This window comes from Sarcophilus harrisii, chromosome 2 (assembly GCF_902635505.1).
Source record: "Sarcophilus harrisii chromosome 2, mSarHar1.11, whole genome shotgun sequence".
Taxonomy (NCBI): domain Eukaryota; kingdom Metazoa; phylum Chordata; class Mammalia; order Dasyuromorphia; family Dasyuridae; genus Sarcophilus; species Sarcophilus harrisii.
The window spans coordinates 622582868-622603582 of record NC_045427.1 but is presented as its reverse complement, the minus strand read 5'-3'; the positions used below and the strand labels follow the sequence as shown (position 1 = coordinate 622603582).

The 20715-nt window shown below is 32.7% G+C and overlaps 1 pseudogene; it reads left to right on the top strand.

The window, feature by feature from the left end:
• The first annotated feature begins 10636 nt into the window (after positions 1 to 10636).
• On the top strand, positions 10637 to 11541 carry LOC100916083 (annotated as a pseudogene).
• The last annotated feature ends 9174 nt before the right edge of the window (positions 11542 to 20715 follow it).

The following is a 20715-nucleotide window of genomic DNA, read 5'->3' as shown; positions in this document are numbered from 1 at the left end:
AGGCTTAGATATTTATACTTTTCTAGCATGGATTGATATGAGAAAGTAGATTTTTGGAATAGTGATGGAAAGACCCAAGACTTTGGTTGACTTTATGATACCCCAAGGATATTTGTTATTATATAATCTCAGATTTTAGGATATAGATAATATGTTATACTTATAGACCAAATCAGATGGTGGATGTTCTATCTTCCTTTTGCTCTTCCAGAAATGGTAAAATTTAAGAGAGAAAAATGCTGCTCAGACTATGATACCTGCCTGAACTATATGAAAGAAAAACTAAGTTGAAATCATGTAATTAAATATACTCAGTTACTGAGATGGTTCTGAAAGCTCATTAATTATGGAATCCTTTTCAAAAATATGGATCACAATTCATTACTATCCCTGATTAAATATAAGATCACAATTTCATGTCAAGATTTCTTTAAAAATAAATAAAAAAATAAAGTTTTCTTTGTAACACAAACATGATAAAAAAAATCAGTTAGGTTCTGCTTCCCCTATTTTTTTTTAATGCAACCCTTAGGAACAGGAAAGGAAAATACTGGTCCAAATTTCCACAGTTATGGTTTATGACTGGCATGTGACTTCTCCTTAGTCCATACTTTATATTATCATATCATAATATCACTACATTATCATAATAAAAAGATAAGTTTGTGTCAAGATTCAGTTTAGCTTCAACAAACAAGTTTAATGAAGTAAGCATGTTCCATTAGTCAAGCAGAAAACTATTGGTGAACTGAAGGGACACTCACCACAAGCACATGAAGACTTCCCATCATTATGTGTGGATGACAATAATTTGTTTCATCGGTCATCAAGGAAGCTGAAACAGGTGCTGTGGCATGTTTAGAGTGTAGTTAAGCATTGAAGCCACCAAGGTCAATGAATCCTGGGCCATTACCAATTATCTTGACTTTTATCTTGTCACTGGAGTTAGAAGACTTTGAAGATAGAATGAAGCTGTAGGCTGTGTGACTCTGCTTCATTTAAATCCAATTCATATGCAAGGATAATGCATCATTCATGATATCAATAGTTTTTTTTTTTTAAATGAGAGCTAACAATAACAGGTTTTGATGAAAATGGCATAATGCATCCTTATTCTTAGTATGAATTTCCTTTTTCAATCTGATAGGCTTATACAATCAATTTGATTTTTCTCTTCTCTTCAAAAAAAATCAAATTATCTAATGGTTTCTCTACTTTCTTAGTTTAAAATAAAATTTTCATTTTTACCTAATTTAGTGTGTTTTTTGGAGGGGAGGCTTTTTGCCTTTTATTTTAAAATTGTCTACTTTGAATATATAGTTATGGAGAAATGTTGATTTTTATTTTAGATTGTTTGTTTCATACCAAGTTGATTAATTTGCCTTTTGCTTTTTTGCTGATGAAAATGTTTAGAATTATAAAATGTCCCCTAATGATTATTTATCTGCTTTCTATAAATTTGGTAAAGGGGCACATTACTGTACTTTTTGAATACATTTTCTACCATTTCTAATTTTTTTTCCAGAATTAGGTTAATTTTCAATTAATTTTAATTGCTTTTTGAAGGTGTTTTTTTTTGAATATGATTTTATTACATTAAGACCATTAACTTTATTACTTCCTTTTTCCTCTATTCTTGAATATATTTAAATTCCAGAACATTTTTGGTTCTGTAAAATTGTTGTTTATGGACAAGAATATGTAAACTTTCTCTTTTTAATTAGTAATTACAAGGTGGTGTTTGTCATTTATGAATATTAAAAAGTTATGTCCAAATACTTCTTTTTTTTCCCCCCCTATCTTTTGGTTAGATGTGAAGGACCAGAAAATGTTAAATTAAGTTAGCTCATGATTATAGCTTTACTGTCTAATTTTCCCACAATTTTATCTTTTCTTTCTTAAATATGTAGAAACTACATAGTTCGTGTAGTGCATGGGTATATTGTATATATACACACACAAATACACATGCATTTACACATATGTGGTATGTGTATATACATATACAAATATGCATAGACATATGCATATGGATATACATACACAAATATGTAGCTGGGCAATACATTGTGACTAAGTGGGATTTATTCCAGGATTTCTTTTGTTTTAATGAAAGCTTTTTATTTTCAAAATATATACAGGGATAATTTGTAACATTCACCCTTACAAAACCCTATGTTTTAATTTTTTCTCATTTCCCCCATTCCCTTCTCCAGATACCAATTTATCCAATATATGTTAAAAATGTGCACTTTGTCTATACATATTTCCATAAATATGCTGCACAAGAAAAATCAGATCACAAAGGGAAAAAATGAGAAAGAAAACAAAATGCAACTAAACAACAATAAAAAGAGTGAAAATATTATGTTGTAATCCATACTCAGTTCCCTCAGAACTCTTTTTTGGTGCAGATGGCTCTCTCCATCACAAGACTATTGAAACAGGCCTGAATCACCTCATTGTTGACAAGAGCCAAGGTCATCAGAATTGATCATATAATCCTGTTGTTGCTATGTACAATGATCTCCTGGTTCTGCTCATTTCATTAGCATCAGTTCATGTAAATCTCTCCAGGTCTCTCTGAAATTATCTTCCTGATCCTTTCTTATAGAACAAGAATATTCCATAACCATACATACCATAACTTATTCAGTCAACATTATGGGCATCCACTCAATTTTTAGTTTTTTGCCATTACAAAAAAGGGCTACCACAAACATTTTTGCACATGTGGGTCCCTTCCCTTCATTTAAGATCTCTTTGGGATACAAGTCCAGTAGAAACATTGCTGGATCAAACTGTACACACAATTTGATTATCCTTTGGGCATAGTTTCAAATTGCTGTCCAGAATGTAGATCAAGATTTCAAGGGTGATACAATATCAGGAAAACTATTAGTATAATTGTGACTATCTCAATACACACAGAAAAAAAAAAAACTTTTGAAAAAAGACAGAAAACTTTAAAAATACTAGAGAGGATAGGAATAAGTTTTCTTTAAAATGATAAACAGCATCTATCTAAAACTAAATGCAAGCATTAATGTAATGAGGAGACACTAGAAGTATTCCCAGTAAGATAGGGGTGATGCTCATTATCACTACTATTCTTGAATATTGTACAATGAATGTGAGATTTAGCAATGACAAGAAAAATAAATTGAAAAATACTAAATAGACAATGTGGAAATAAAATTATCACTCTTTGTTGAAGATATAATGTTATATTAGAATTTTAAAGAATCAACTAACTACTTGAAACAATTAAATTTAGCAGGTTGCAGGGGATAAAAGGACTCCACATAAATCATTCTAGATGTCACCAAAATCTTAGCAGCAAAAGCTTCATTTCAAATATACAGAAAGAATGGAATCAAATTTATAAGAATATAAGTTATTACTCAAATGATAAATGGGCAAAATCTATGAACAAAATAATTTCATATCAGGCAATTATTGCCATCAGGGGGAAAATATGGGAAAATGGAGGATTAGATCAATAAATTTCAAACTCTCTAGATTTGTCCCACAAACAAAACAAATTTGGGCCTTAAGGTGGACACAGACAGATGAAAAACCAAGAAGATGGGGTAGAACAGGGGTCCTATAGGCATATCCAAATTAATTCATAATTCCAAATTGCCTCTTGTTCTTTCTTTCTCAAAGAAAAAGTATCTTTTTTTTTGGTGATGCATTATAAAAACAAACATGAAAAAATGCTCAAAATGTGATGGATTGTGGTTTAGTTAAAAATGCTTAGGTATCTATTGTCCTTTTTCATAACATTTGCATATTCAGCACACTGGTTTTATATTGTTTTGACAATGCTATTGTTCCAAAATATCTACTATTCATATAAAAATATTATGAATTTAATAATCACCAACAAAGAAACATTTCCAAAGGCATAGAAGAGGAAAGAGAAAGAGTTTGCATCCCTTTGCAATAGGCAGTGGTATCCTAGGACCATCATGGCTACTAGTGGGACAAAATATTTTCCTAAGGTCAGTTGAAATATCTCAGATTTTAGATTTCTTAAATGGGAGTGTAGTGGGAGAAGAGGCCACGGAAATGTGATTTCATACGACTCCTTTAAAGACAAGTAGAGAGAAAGAAATATAGACTATAAATGATCTGCCTGCTCTCCTCTCCCCTATTGACTCTAGAAAAGCTTCATTTAGCTATGAAAAATAAATGTTAAGACATTTATAAAACCTACATATTATTTAACTTACATACTTGGAAATAGCATACTGATTCTTCAGATAGCTATGTGGTAAAGTAGTGCTGCACCTAGAATCAGTAAGACCTATCTTCCCAAATTCAAAAATGACCTCACATCCAAAATTGATGTGTAAGCCTGGGCAAGTCAATTAACCCCATTTGACTTGCCTGAAAAAGGAAATGGCAAATCACTATAGTGTCTTTGCCAAGATAACCCCAAATGGGGTCACAAAGAGTTGAACATGATAGAATATAAAAAGACTCCATACCATATGAAAAAGGTACATTTAAAAAATATTTATTATATCAGTAAGATCTCTTCATGTATTCTCAGATGTCAGAGGATTTAGTGCAAAAAAATTCATAATTTAAACATTGCATAAAAATAAAAGTTCACAATTGCAAAAAAATCAGTGAGAGAGTTTAATTGTCCCTTAGAGTTTTAATTTAGAATGATTGTCCCCAGTGTCCTCTGCAGCTGTTATATGCACAGTTATTGAATTAAGAGCTTTATAAAGGCCAGTTGGAAACTTGGGTAAGAGAGCTATATCTGCATTGTTCAAGAAATTAAGCTTTTTGAAACTTCTTCATCAAAGAACTATTAAGATTTACATATAGGATTGATTGAAAAGATAAGGCTTAGACCAGAAGACTTATTCTGTGAGTATGGAGGCATATGTGCATATGCTAAGGCATAATCCTGTTATTTTGAATTATCAGGATAATGTAGGATGGTTTTATATGTAACTATGGAAAATAAAAACATATAAAAAGGATAACATGGAATACTTAGTGACCATTTGAATTTTTTTCTTACTGTGTGCATTCTTATTGGAATTCTCAATAAATGATGGATTCATAATAACCCAGGATCAAGCATTTCTCAATGTTATATTTCAGAGAAATGATCAAAAGAAATGCTCCATTTCCAGACACTTCTTTCACTATTCTATCATGCTCATATGAGGCTTAGAATTATAGGAGGGAGGCCATATGATCACAGACTTCAGATATCTGAAAGGGTGTCATTAGAAGCAGAGATTCAACTATATGTGTATTCAGACATAGGGTATAGGCAGTTTTTCAAGAAGCTAGCACTGACCATGTGATCTGACAAGTCACTTGACCTCTCAATGTTCTAAATGACTCTAAGACTAATATGAAGGGTAATATGAATATAGAGGGGATTTCTTTATTTGGAAGTTCTCTAAATGAATGAATTTACAAGTCCAGCTCCTATTTCTGGATATCCCTAAGAAGCAGAGGCAGAAGATTTTTGAGGAACTGACAAAGAGGCAAATTTAGTTTTGACACATTTTAAAACTGCCCTTAAATTAGAATTGAATGTATTGTCTATGGAGTCAAAATTTTTTTTCTCTTGTTTGAGACCTTGAAGTGGAAGCTGAATTACAATGTTTTGAGAATGTTTTATAGAAAGCTATTTAAAAGTATGGGTTATGAGATATCAGCTACCAAACTATCTCCTAGCTTTGAAAGTCTGAGTTTCTTTGCACAAGAAGCTCTGAAATCACTTGGAATAGTAAGTAGCTAAGGTGGCAAACCAATTACTGCTTTTTAGACAATTCTAATGAAGCATTTGTTGTTCATTGTCTCATTTCATTTCTTTAACCTGAGGTTTCAATTTTGAAATAAAATTGTAATCTTTGATTTGAGAAGTTACAAAGAGAGTTCTGGGAAGATTTTCTGTCTGAATTGAGACTTGAAGGAAAAGCATAATTTCATAACCAAATACTCAAAGAATGTAAGAAGAGTGGGGAATGGTGAAGAAATGATTCAAGTTCTATGGAAAAATAAGATAATCTTCCTCATGTTTCTGATAATCAAATATAAGATGATAGGAATAAGGAAAAATGAATTTTATATAGTTCTTTACACTTGCAATGCAAATTGTGTCTATTATTCCACATAAAAAAAGCCTGAGAGTGAGAGAAAGAAATGTCTAATTTGGTGATACTGCAGTTAATGTATATGAAGGGGAGAAGTGTCACGCTAAGATAAGTTTAAACTGTGAGGGGACTTAAAGGTCAAGTACAGGAATTCTTCAATTTTCTTTCAGCAAATTATATATACATACCAACACACATATACACAACATATGTATACTCAAATACATGGAGACATATATATCCAAGAATATGAAGGGTTTATGTTTCAGTCACTTTGTAAGGTGAACTTTTGGGGGAGGACTGGTGAAGGTTAACTTTAGTTTCAATGCTTCATAGGCCTGTCTAAAAAGTAAAGAAGTTCTTGATCTTTGGGGGAGGTAAATATCATTCTACTTTTATTTATTTTGAAATCATGTTTTGGAAAATACCCAAAACTATAATAGAGAGGGAGTTTTACATGCAATCCCCCTTTTTCTGTTTTGATAAATGCAAATGCCATTCAATTTGGTGATTATTAAGAATTAAAAAATATACTCAAAACAATAGAAAATACATGCATTGACAGTGGGATTCTGTCCAGGTAGCAAGTGGCTGCTAAATAGAAGGACATGGAAGGAAGACTCAAATTAAAATCTGGTCCTAGACAATTCTTATATATGTGACCCTAGACAAATCTGTCTTCTTTATTTTTATCTATAACATTGGGATAATAATACCTAGGGTTCTTGAGCAAAAGAAAGGAAGTAATTTTTTTAACATGCTTTGCAAAACTTAAGAATTGAATATTATGTAACTTAAAGTGTTGTACTAAAATGATAGCTATTATTATTAATGAGGATACACTTTTCATACAAAGAGGTCAGTGAAAATAAAGGAACAAGAGAGGCATGAAGTGAGTTTATCTTTTTAACCTTTAAAGTGATACATTCCCATATCTTCTCCTTGTAGCTACAGAATTACCCCATTTGCCAAATCATTAATAAGGTTTCCTTGAAGTATCAAACTTTTTGTTTTCCTAAGGAAAGTCTGGGTTCTGCTGTCAAAACAATCTTATCTTCTGAAAATATATGCATTTGGTTGTATAAACAAAGCCATGGGTCTCTAAATAAAAAAGAGTAGCTAGATGTTAATCAGAGAATCCCAGCTTTTCTGAAGTAGATAAGATTTCAGAGTTTATTCCACCTTTAGATTATATCCCTTCTGCTAATTCTCCAATAGGTGCCCATGCAGCCTCCTTTTGAAAACTTAAAATTAGAGGAATTTAGGTGCTCTTGGATGTGGGATTAAAGAACTTATTTGTGGTTCATTTTTTTAAATATGTTGACATGTGGATTTAAACATGGTTTCCTTTGTCGTCCTATGTATTTTATTTTCTCCTTTCAAACATCTTGAAAAAAGAATTCATAAGTTTCACAAAATACTAAAATACTAAATACTAAAAGGGTCCATAATGAAAACAAAAGGTGAAAATCCACACACATCCTGCTAAGACAGCCTGACATTTTCCCACTTGGATAGTTAGAACTAGAATTGAACAAAAGGGAAAGAGAGATTTGTAGTGAATGAATCTGACACTAACCACCCCAATGTGAGATCATCTGTTCTATTCCAAGTTCTCCTGATGTGCTCCATGCTCGTTACAATTCAAACAATAAAAAAGTATAAGAAATTACAGTGACAGCTCACTGAAGGAAAATGGAGAGACGTCCTTTCATAAGAGAGCTGTGTTACATTTCCAGTGAAGAACTAGACTTAAGAAGTTTTATGAGAAAAACAACTGAGAGAATATGGTCAGGTTGCAAAAAAGTTTTAATTCATGAGACTTTCTTTACATTGATCTGAGCTCATATGTACTAGCTCTTTTTCTGAAATTAAAAAAAATATATATTATTTTTGTTTTAAATTTCTATTGATTTGAATATTGAACTGAAACTTGTAACTTCTACCCTGGTTTTCCTCTCTAAGGTAACATGTTGTTCTTTTTTTTATATCTTTGCCTGTGATTCCAATATTTGAAGACAAATTTCCCCAACTACATTCCTTTTACACAGAAATACCATTGGATCATTCAGTAAAGTCTCATATTAGGTTTTAATCCAATCATTATTCTGATTTACATTTTCTGCATCAATTTTAAGTTGTTGTTCCAAAAATGTGAGACTCAGAAATGAGTGCAATGTGTTAGATATTCACACTCCAGTATTATAATTTCCTGTATTTTGAACATATTACCTAAGAGCCAAATTACAGTGAAAACATAAGTTGATCACAGGGTAAGTAGAAATAGCAGAACTGGCTAAAATCACTTTTATTTAAAGTAATCTTTTTTACATTTTCTTGGCTGAATTGACAGCATTGCTCATTTAAATGATTTGAAGTTCAAATACCCCAGTGAGATATGCCTAAGTTTTAAAAGTCATTGTGACAGATATCATGATGATTTTGAAATCTGCTGGAGTAGAGGTCTACTTGGAAGGTCTTCTGCTTCTCTGTAACTGCAAGTGCTAGTATCCACTTTGGCCTGGAAATCTGAACAGGACCCTTGTTCTTCTGCAGCTACCTTGGTACTCCTGTCTCTTGGAACTCTGACTAATGTTTATAATAACTATTATTATTATTATTTGATATATATAATAAATAATTATAACAATAATAATTATGACTGACCACCAGAACTCTTCTATGCTCAGGAACTATAAACCAGATCTTAGTATCATCAGGAGAAATATCAGCCATCATCAATTGCACTCAGTGCTGGCACAGCATATCTTTGTACTCTTTTTTTTTCCTGACACCTTGCCAACTATACTGAAAGCACCTGAAAGTGTTGTTTCTGTAGCTGCTGAAGTTTCACCATTGTCCACTTCAGATACAATAGATATGCTCTCCAGGCCACTTTCCATTCTGTTGTAACCAATCTTTCTTGGTGACTTCTCAAGTAGTCCTAATATGAGGAAATATTTCAAAGTTTTGATGGCTCTGCTCCTCCTAAGTTCAATTTGAGAAGTTATTTAAAAGTATTTGGAAGGAAATTTTCCTATCTGCTCTTGAGGGTGACTCTGAACTCTCTCACCAAAGGAAAGGACAGGGAACCGAATAAAAAAAAGAGGTAGTACCTGTTATGTTTCTGGAAATTTGCTAAGCACTGTTATGACTCTTTCATAATTTGATGTCAATGACAAGTCTGACATAAGTACAATTGTTATACCCATTTTTTGTTGATGAAAGTGGGGTCAAAGTGTCTGAGTCTATAGTTGAACTCAGATCCTCCTGACTCTAGGCATATCATTCTATCCATTGCACCATAAAGCTGAGCAAAAAAGAAAAATACTTTTGTCAAATAAAATATAATTATTTTGTAGAACAAGTGTCACTACTTTATTAATTGAATATTTCCTAACAATCAAATATTTTCTAAATTGCAATTATGGATGACTATAATAGGGCATTAAATCTTACATCACTGTTATATATTTCTAGAACTGTGTGGAGCATAGAAAGATTGGTTTCAGGGAAAAATAATTAAACTTGGATCTCCAAGTAAGGGGAAAATATTAAATTATAAAGTAGAGGAGTAGTTAAAAGTAGAGAGGCAGAAAGAATGAGAGAAAACAGAAGTGAATGAACAAGAGACAGAGACAGAGAGAAGGGAGATTCTATGAATAGAACAGTATTCACTGAGCACCTTCAGTAGGCATAGTACATAGCTAAGGACTAAGACAATCACAAAAGATGTGTAAAGCCTGCTCTCTGCATGTATGCTTAAAATTTTAGAGGGACTAGAGCATTTAACTTCATGTTGCTTAACCTTTGTCTGTATATGCATAAACTTATGAATACTGATGATGATACTAGTTACTACCCAAAGTAATTGAGATATAATACTTTGAAATATGAAGATAAATGTGGAAAAGCCAAGGACATAACATAACATAAACTTTTGATTTCATTTATCATGTGTTAGAATATACAGAATATAGAGTATATATATATATGTTTATATAATACATATATGTCTGTATGTTTGTGCATGTGTTTGTGTGTATATGCATCATATCTGTGATAGCATAGGGAATCATGTGATAGGATGAATTGGGAAGATAAGTAATGGGCATCCAGGCCATGGAGGACCCAGATTGTAAGCATGTGTAGCAGCAAATGTTTCATATGGAGAAATGTCTGAAATTGATGAAAAGGACACATAAAGGGACAAAAACTAGTGAAAGATGAGATCCTTATTATGAATTGATTTGGAGTTAATTTTAAGGGATCTGATTTTTCTATGAGTTTATGAGGAAGCTGTAATGCTTTATATCTTACTCATGTTCTCATTTTGAAAAGTAATCTATAGTTCGGGTTTCATGAGTGTGCCTAAACATTTAACAATTCACTTTTCATTTTCTAGATGTTACCTTCCATCACATTTCTACAGTTTGTAACACTGTATAATCCAAGCATAATCCAAGAATCACCTGACTTATCTTGAAAATCCTCCCACATCAATGGCCATTAGTAACTCCTCACAGGTGACAGAGTTCATTCTCCAGGGATTCTCTGAACACCCCAAACTCCGACTTCTATTATTCAGCTGTTTCTTCTCCTTGTATGTGGTGGCCCTCATAGGCAATGTACTGATCATCACAGTCATCAAAGTTAACCCAAGTCTTCACAGTCCCATGTACCTTTTTTTGTTTAACTTGGCTACAATGGACATTATCTGTACCTCCTCCATTCTGCCCAAGGTGCTACAAGGACTGCTCATAGAGAGGAACACTATCTCTTATGGGGGCTGCATGACCCAGCTCTACTTTCTCATTTGGTCTGGATCATCAGAACTGCTTCTTTTTACAGTCATGGCTTATGACCGCTATGTGGCCATCTGCCATCCCCTGCATTACAGTACCATGATGAACAAGACACTTTGCAACATGTTGGTAGCTGGCGTGTGGCTCATTTGTGCTTTCAATTCCTCCATAAATACTGGTCTACTGACAAGACTGTCTTTCTGTGGACCTAATGTGATTACTCATTTCTTCTGTGAGATTCCCCCTCTCTTGTTGCTCTCCTGCACTTCTACCTATGTTAACAGTATCATGACAGTCATGGCAGATGCATTTTATGGTTTGATAAATTTTCTTCTGACATTGGTATCCTATGGTTTCATCATCTCTAGCATCCTGAAAATTCAGACATCGGAGGGAAAGAAGAGGGCCTTCTCTACCTGTTCCTCTCATCTTATTGTGGTGTCCATGTATTACACAGCTGTTTTCTATGCCTACATAAGTCCTATTTGTAGCTACGATCCAGAGAGAAGTAAATTGGCTGGTGTGTTGTATACCATGTTAAGCCCAACTTTAAATCCTCTGATTTATACCCTAAGAAACAAGGAAGTCAAAATGGCCCTTAGCAAGCTCTTTCTAACTTTTAGAAATAAGTAGGAATTTTCCAGTCTTTTAATATTGAATAGAGGTACAATATAAAGCTACTTTATTTATGCCTGTGGTTTAGAAAATAGAAATATTAAAAATTATCTGTATAAAAATTTCCTTTGATACTTACTATGATGTTTGATTTTTCTGGTTACAATTCTCAGATTTGTAGGATCACTGATTCTCCTTTAAGTATTGTTTGAATTTGAAATCATTACTTTCAGGTTCATATTGTTTCCTGGGATGGATATGCTTCCTTTTTAAAATTTATTTTTAAAACTTTTTTGTTTTCAAAACATATGCATTGATAATTTTCAACATTCATCCTTGCAAAACTGTGTGTGCCAAATTCTTTATCCCCCCAATTTCTCCCACTCCCTCTCCTAGATGGGAAATACTCCAATATATGATATGTACAATTCTTCTTTCTCTATATATATATTTCTACAATTACCATGCTGCACAAGAAAAATCTGATTAGAAAGGAAAAGTGAAAAAAAAAAACTAATACTAACCAAATAACAACAAAAAAGTGAAAATACTATGTTGTAAGCCACACTCAGTCTCCACAGTCATTACTTTGAATGTAGATGACTCTTTCTATCACAAGACCATTGGAACTAGCCTGAATCACCTCACTGTTGAAAAGAGCTATGTTCATAAATATTGATCATTGTACAATCTTGTTGCTGTGTAGAATGTTCTCTTGGTTCTAATCACTTCACTCAACATCATTTAAAGTAAGTCTGTCCAGGCCTTTCTGAAATCATTTTGCTGATTGTTTCTTGTAGAACAGTACAACTCCATAACATTCATATGCCACAACTTATTCAATCATTCTCCAACTAAATAGCATCCATTCAGTTTCTAGTTGCTAGCCACTACAAAAAGTGATGTTGCAAATGGTTTTACACATATGGGTCCTTTTACCCTTTTTATGAACTCATTGGGATATACTGGCTGTGTACACACAACCAGTAAAGACATCACTGGATCAAAAGATGTGCCTAGTTTGATAGCCCTTTGGGCATAGTTAAAAAAACTGCTCTCTAGAATGATTGGAACACTTCACACTTCCACCAACAATGTATTAGAGTCTCAGTTTTCCCACATCCTTTCCAATATTTGTCATTATCTTTTTCTGTCATCTTAGCTAATCTGAGAGGTCTGTGGGGGTACCTCAGAGTTGTCTTGATTAGCATTTCTTTCATTAATAGTGACTTAGAGCACCTTTTCATATGACTTGAAAGGGTTTTAATTTTTTCATCTGAAAATTGTCCGTTCATATCTTTTACTATTTATCAGTTGGTAAATGGCTCATGAATTTGAGTCAAATTCTTTCTATATCTTTGAGTTGAGGCTTACATTAGAATGCTTGGATGTAATTTTTTCCCTAGTATACAGCTTCCCTTCTAATCTTATCTGTATTGATTTTGTTGCACAAAAACTTTTTAACTTACTATAATCAGAATAATCCATTTTGCATTCTATAGTATATTCCAGTTCTTCTTTGGCCACAAATTCTTCCCTTCTCCATATATCCGAGAGGCAGACTATCCTTTGTTCTTCTAATTTGCTTATGTTATCATTCTTTGTGTATAAATCATGACTGATTTATATCTTATCTTGATATAGGATGTTTGATGTGTGCAAATGCCTAGTCTTTACCATACTAATTTCTAATACTCCTAACAATTTTTGACAAATAGTGAGTTCTTATTCAAGAAGGTGGGGTCTTTGATTTTGTCAAAAAGTAGATTGCTTTAGTTATTGACTATTTTGTCCTATGAACCTAACCTATTAGACTGATTGACTATTTCTTAGTACAAAATGTTTTTAATGACTGCTGCTTTTTAAATATAGTTTTAGGTTTGACACAGTTAGGGCACCTTCATTTGCATTTTTTTCATTAATTCCCTTGAAATTCCTGACCTTTTGTTCTTCCTGTTGTACTTTATTATTATTTATTCTAGTTTTGTAAAATAATTTCTTGGGATCTTGATTGGTTTCACACTGAATGAATAGATCAATTTAGGTAAAATTTTCATTTTTATCATGTAAGCTCAGCCTACCCATGAACACTTGATATTCTTCCAATTGATTACATCTTATTTTATTTGTGTGGAAAGTGCTGGGCTATAATTGCATGACTGCAAAATTTAACTAAATATCCTTTCAGATTACATTTAGCTTTTGTTCTTGGTTATATATCATCAATATATCTGTTATCTATCTCCCTCTCTATCTAACCATTTATCTAAATAGAAGCACATCATCTTGACAGAGACTTAATTTCATTTCAAAGTCTAAAAACTTAGGCTTGTTTCAAACTTCTTACACATGCAAGCTTTGTGGCCCCCTCAATCTCTCAGTACTACCAGGTGATGCTTTAAAACTAGCTTTAGAGTAAATTTTGATCTGATTTAATAGAGGTCATTTTCTCATTGGATGTTCCATATACTAATGAAATCATAAGAAGGGTTCCAGCTTGTTCTTTTTTAAATTTTTTTTATTATAACTTGTTATTGACAGAACATATGCATGGGTAATTTTTTACAACATTATCCTTTACACTCACTTCTGTTCCAACTTTTCCCTTCCCTGCCTCCACCCCCTCCTCTAGATGGCAGGCAGTCTTATACATGTTAAATATGTATAGTATATCATAGATATAATATATGTGTGCAGAACCATACAGTTCTCTTGTTGCACAAGAAGAATTGGATTCAGAAGGTAAAAATAACCTGGGAAGAAAACAAAAATGAAAGTAGTTCACATTCATTTCCCAGTGTTCCTTCTCTGGGTGTAGCTGATTCTGTCTATTATTGATCAATTGGAACTGAATTAGATCTTCTCTTTGTCAAAGATATCCACTTCCATCAGAATACATCCTCATGCAGTATTGTTGTTGAAGTGTATAATGATCTCCTGGTTCTGCTCATTTCACTCAGCATCAGTTCATAATGTTTCTAAGCCTCTCTGTATTTATCCTGCTGGCCATTTCTTATAGAACAATAATATTCCATAACATTCATATACCACAATTTACCCAACCATTCTCCAACTGATGGGCATCCATTCATTTCCCAGCTTCTAGCCACTACAAAAAGGGCTGCTACAAATATTTTGGCACATACAGGTCCCTTTCCTTTCTTTAGTATCTCCTTGGGGTATAAGCTTAGTAATAGCACTGCTGGATCAAGGTATGCACAGTTTGATAACTTTTTGGGCATAATTGGGCATAATTCCAGATTGCTCTCCAGAATGATTGGATTTGTTCACAACCCCACCAACAATGCACCAGTGTCCCAGTTTTGCTGAATCTCCTCTAACATTCATCATTATTTTTTTCCTGTCATCTTAGCCAATCTGACATGTGTAGTGGTATCTCAGAATTGTCTTAATTTGCATTTCTCTGATCAATAGTGATTTGGAACACCTTTTCATAGAAATAGTTTCAATTTCTTCATCTGAAAATTATCTGTTCATATTCTTGGATCATTTATCAATTGGAAAATGGCTTGATTTCTGATAAATTAGAGTCAGTTTCCTATATATTTTGGAGATGAGGCCTTTTTCAGAACCTTTAAGTGTAAAAATGTTTTCCCAGTTTGTTGTTTCCCTTCTAATCTTGTTAGTTTTGTTGCTTCCCATCTAATCTTGTTAGTTTTGTTTGTACGAAGGCTTTTTAATATGATATAATCAAAATTTTCTATTTTGTGATCATTAATGATCTCCAGTTCTTCTTTGGTCATAAATTCCTTCCTCTTCCACAAGTCGGAGAGATAAACTATCCTATGTTCTTCTAATTTATGTATAATCTTGTTCTTTATGCCTAAATCCTGGACTCATTTTGATTTTATCTTGGTGTGTGGTGTGAAGTGTGGGTCCATGCCTAATTTCTGCCCTACTAATTTCCACTTTTTCCCAGAAGTTTTTGTCAAATAGTGAATCCTTATCCCAAAACTTGAGATCTTTGGATTTGTGAAATACTATATTGCTAGTTATTGACTTTTATTGCTGAGGCTAGCGTTTCTAATACAATATTGAATAATAATGGTGATAGTGGACAACCTTGTTTCATGCCTGATCTTACTGGTAATGGTTCCAGTTTATTCTCATTACATATGATGCTTACTGAGGGTTTTAAATACATGCGCCTGACTATTTTATTTTATTTTATTTTTTAATTTAAATAACCTTTTATCAACAGAATCCATGCCAGGGTAATTTTTTTACAACATTATCCCTTGCATTCACTTCTGTTCTGATTTTTCCCCTCCCTCCCTCCAACTCTTTCCCAGATGGCAAGCATTCCTATACATGTTAAATAGGTTACAGTAGATCTTAGATACAATATATGTGTGCAGAACCAAAGAGTTCTCTTGTTGCACAGGGAGAATTGAATTCAGAAAGTATAAATAACCTGGGAAGAAAAACAAAAATGCAAGCAGTTTACATTCATTTTCCAGTGTTTTTCTTTGGATGTAGCTGCTTCTCTCCATTCTTAACAACTGAAACTGAGTTAGATCTTCTCTTTGTCAAAGAAATCCACTTCCATCAGAATACATCCTCATACAGTATCATTGTTGAAGTAAATAATGATCTCCTGGTTCTGCTCATTTCACTTAGCATCAGTTCATGTAAATCTTGCTGATCCTCTCTGTATTAATCCTGCTGGTCATTTCTTACAGAACCATAATATTCCATTACATTCATATACCACAGTTTACTCAACCATTCTCCAATTGATGGACATCCATTCATTTTCCAACTTCTAGCCACTACAAATAGGACCGGCACAAACATTTTGGCACATACAGGTCCCTTTCCCTTCTTTAGTATCTCTTTGGGGTATAAGCCTAGTAGAAACACTGCTGAATCAAAGGGTATGCACAGTTTGATAACTTTTTGAGCATAGTTCCAAATTGCTCTCCAAAATGTCTGGATGTGTTCACAATTCCACCAACACTGTATCAGTATCCCTGTTTTCCCACATCCCCTCCAACATTCCACATTATTTTTCCTTGTCATTTTAGCTAATCTGACAGATGTGTAATGGTATCTCAGCGTTGTATTAATTTGCATTTCTCTGATTAAAATGATTTGGAGCATATTTTCATATGGCTAGAAATAGTTTTAATTTCTTCATCTGAGAATTCTCTGTTCATATCCTTTGACCATTTATCAATTGGAAAATGGCTTGAATTCTTATAAATTAGAGTCAATTCTCTATATATTTTGAAAATGAGGCCTTTATCAGAACCTTTTACTGTAAAAATGTTTTCCCAGTTTATTGTTTCCCTTCTAATCTTGTCTGCATTAGTTTTGTTTGTACAAAATCTTTTCAGTTTGATATAATCAAAATTTTCTATTTTGTAGTCCATAATGATCTCTGGTTCTTCTTTGGTCATAAATTCCTTCCTCTTCCACAAATCTGAGAGGTAAACTATCCTATGTTCTTCTAATTTATTTATACTCTCATTCTTTATGCCTAAATCATGAACCCATTTTGACCTTAACTTGGTGTACGGTGTTAAGTGTGGGTCCATGCCTAATTTCTGCCCTACTAATTTCCACTTTTTCCCAGCAGTTTTTGTCAAATAGTGAATCCTTATCCCAAAAGTTGGGATCTTTGTTTTGTGAAATACTATATTGCTAGTTATTGACTTTTATTGCTGAGGCTAGCGTTTCTAATACAATATTGAATAATAATGGAGATAGTGGGAAAACTTGTTTCAAACCTGATCTTACTGGTAATGGTTCCAGTTTATCCCCATTACATATGATGCTTACTGAGGGTTTTAAATACATGCTCCTGAGTATTTTAAACAAAAGTCCATTTATTCCTATCCTCTCAAGTGCTTTTATTAGGAATGGATGTTGGATTTTATCAATTTTTTTTTCCCTGCATCTATTGAGATGATCATATGGTTTTTGTTAGTTTGGTTATTTACATAGTCAAATATGCTAATAGTTTTCCTAATACTGAACCATCCCTACATTCCTGATATAAATCTTACTTCATTTTAGTGTATTATCCTGGGGATAATTTTCCGTAATCTTTTTGCTAATATTTTATTTAAGATTTTAGCATCAATATTCATTAGGGAGATTGATTTACAGCTTTCTTTCTCTGTTTTCAACCTACCTGATTTAGATATCAGTACCATGTATGTGTCATAAAAGGAATTTGGTAGGACTCCTTCATTCCCTATTTTATCAAATAGTTTATATAGTATTGGGGCTAATTGTTCTTTAAATGTTTGGCAGTTATGAGTTATTTCTAGTAGTTTTTTTAGTTGATTCTCTGTTTTCACTAAGTATAGCATCATGTCATCTGCAAAGAGTGATAATTTGGTTTCCTCATTACCTACTCTAATTCCTTTCATCCTACCTGGTTTAAGGATCAGTACCATGTCTGTGTCATAAAATGAATTTGGTAGGAGTCTTTCATTCCATGTTTTTTCAAATAATTTATATAGTATTGCAGTTAATTGTTCTTTAAATGTTTGGTAGAATTCAATGTAAATCCATCTGGTCTTGGGGATTTTTTTCTTAGGGAGTTGATTAATAGCTTGTTCTATTTTTTTTTCTAAAATGGGACTATTTAAGTAATTATTTCCTCTTCTGTTAATCTGGGCAATCTATATTTTCATAGTTATTCCTCTTTTTCACATAGGTTGTCAAATTTATTGCCATAAAGTTGGCCTAAGTAACTCCTGATAATTGCCCTAGTTTCCTCTTCATTGGTGGATAGTTCTCCCTTTTCATTTTTGAGACTAACAATTTCATTTTCCTCTGTCTTTTTTCTAATCAAATTAACTAAAAGTTTATCTGTTTTGTTGGTTTTTGCAGAAAACCAATTCTTGGCTTTATTTATTAATTCTATAGTTTCTCAGTTTCAACTTTATTGATTTTTCCTTTTATTTTTAAAATTTCAAGTTTGGTATTTGATGGGGGTTATTAATTTGGTCTTTTTCTAGCTTTTTTAGTTGCAAGTCCAATTCATTGATCTTCTCTTTCTCTTTTTTAAAAATAAGACTCTAGAGATATAAAATTTCCCCTTATTACCCTTTGGCTGCATCCCACAAATTTTGGTATGTTGTTTCATTATTGTCATTATCTTGAGTGAAATTATTGATTGTATCTATAAGTTGCTGTTTCACCCATTCATCCTTTAGGAGGATATTATTTAATTTCTAATTTCTTTTTGGTCTTTCACTGGCATTTTATTGAATATAATTTTTACTACATTGTGATCTGAAAAAATGCATTTAACATTTCTGCCTTTCTGCATTTGATTTTTAGGTCTTTATGTCCTAATATATGGTCAATTTTTGTATAAGTTCCATGAACTCATGATAAGAAAGTGTACTCCTTTCTGTCTCCATTCAATTTTCTCCAAAGATCTATCATGGCTAGTCTTTTTTTTAAGCATTCTATTTACCTCTTTAAGTTCTTTCTTTTTTATTTTGCAGTTTGATTTATCTAGTTCTGAGAGAGCAATGTTGAGATGTCCCATTATTATAGTTTTCTGGCCATCTATTTTTGCAAGTCTCTTAACTTCTTCTTTAGGAAGTTAGATGCCACACCACTTGGTGCATATATGTTTAATATTTATATTGTTTCATTATATATGCTACCACTTAGCAAGATATAGTGCCCTTCCTTATCTCTTAATTAAATCAATTTTTGCTTTTGCTTGATCTGAGATCAGGATGGTTACCCCTGCTCTTTTTACTTCACCTGAAGCATAATAGATTCTGCTCCAGCTTTTTACTTTTATTCCGTTTGTAGCACTCTGCTTTAAATGCATTTTTTGTAAGCAACATATTTTAGGATTCTGGTTTTTACTCCAGTCTGCTATCTACTTATGTTTTATGGGAGAATTCACCCCATTCACAGTTACAGTGAAAACTACTAATTCTATATTTCCTGCCATCTTATTTACCACAAATTATACTTTTCTCTTTCCTTTTCCCCTTTCCCTTCTCCCCAGTATTTTCCTTATGAGCACTACTTGCCTTAAGCATTACTTTCCCTTTAGAGACCCTCCCCCCTTCTTATAATTATTCTGTAGTCTTTTTGGTAATATCATATTTAAGATTTTAGCGTCAATATTCATTAGGGATATTGGTCTATAATTTTTCTCTGTTTTCATCCTATAAGGTTCAATATTAGGAAAACTATTAGCATAATTGACTATATCAATAACCAAATAAACAAAAAAACATATGATTATCTCAATAGAAGCAGAAAGAGCATTTGATAAAATCCAACACCCACTCCTATTAAAAAAAACACTACAGAGTATAGGAATAAATGGACTTTCCATTAAAATAGTCACTAGCATATATTTAAAACCATCATCAAGCAACATATGCAATGGGGAATAAACTAGAACCATTCCCAGTAAGATCACGGGTGAAACAAGGTAGCCCACTATCACCTTATTATTCAATATTGTATTAGAAATGCTAACCTTGGTAATAAGAGAAGAAAAAGGGATTAAAGTAATTAGAATAGGTAATGAAGAAACCAAATTGTCACTCTTTGCAGATGATATGATGGTATACTTAGAGAACCCCAGAAAATCAACTAAAAAGCTATTAGAAATAATTTACAACTTTAGCAAAGTTGCAGGATACAAAACAAATCCACATAAATCATCAACATTCTTATACATCACAAACAAAATCCAACAGCAAGAGATACAAAGAGAAATCCTATTTAAAATAACTGTTGATAATATAAAATATTTGGGAATTTATCTGCCAAAGGATTGTCAGGAACTATATAAGCAAAACTACAAAACACTTTCCATACAAATAAAGTCATATCTAAGTAATTGGAAAAGTATCAAGTGCTCATGGATGGTTGAGCAAATATAATAAAGATGACAATACTCCCTAAACTAATCTATTTATTTAGTGCTATACCCATCAAACCCCCAAGAAACTTTTTACTGAAGTAGAAAAAAATGACAACAAAATTCATCTGGAACAACAAAAGGTCAAGATTTCCAAAGGAATTAATGAAGTGAAAAGCAAATGAAGATGGTTTAGCTGTAACAGATCTAAAACTATATTATAAAGCAGCAGTCATCAAAACCATTTGGTACTGACTAAGAAATAGACTAGTTGATCAGT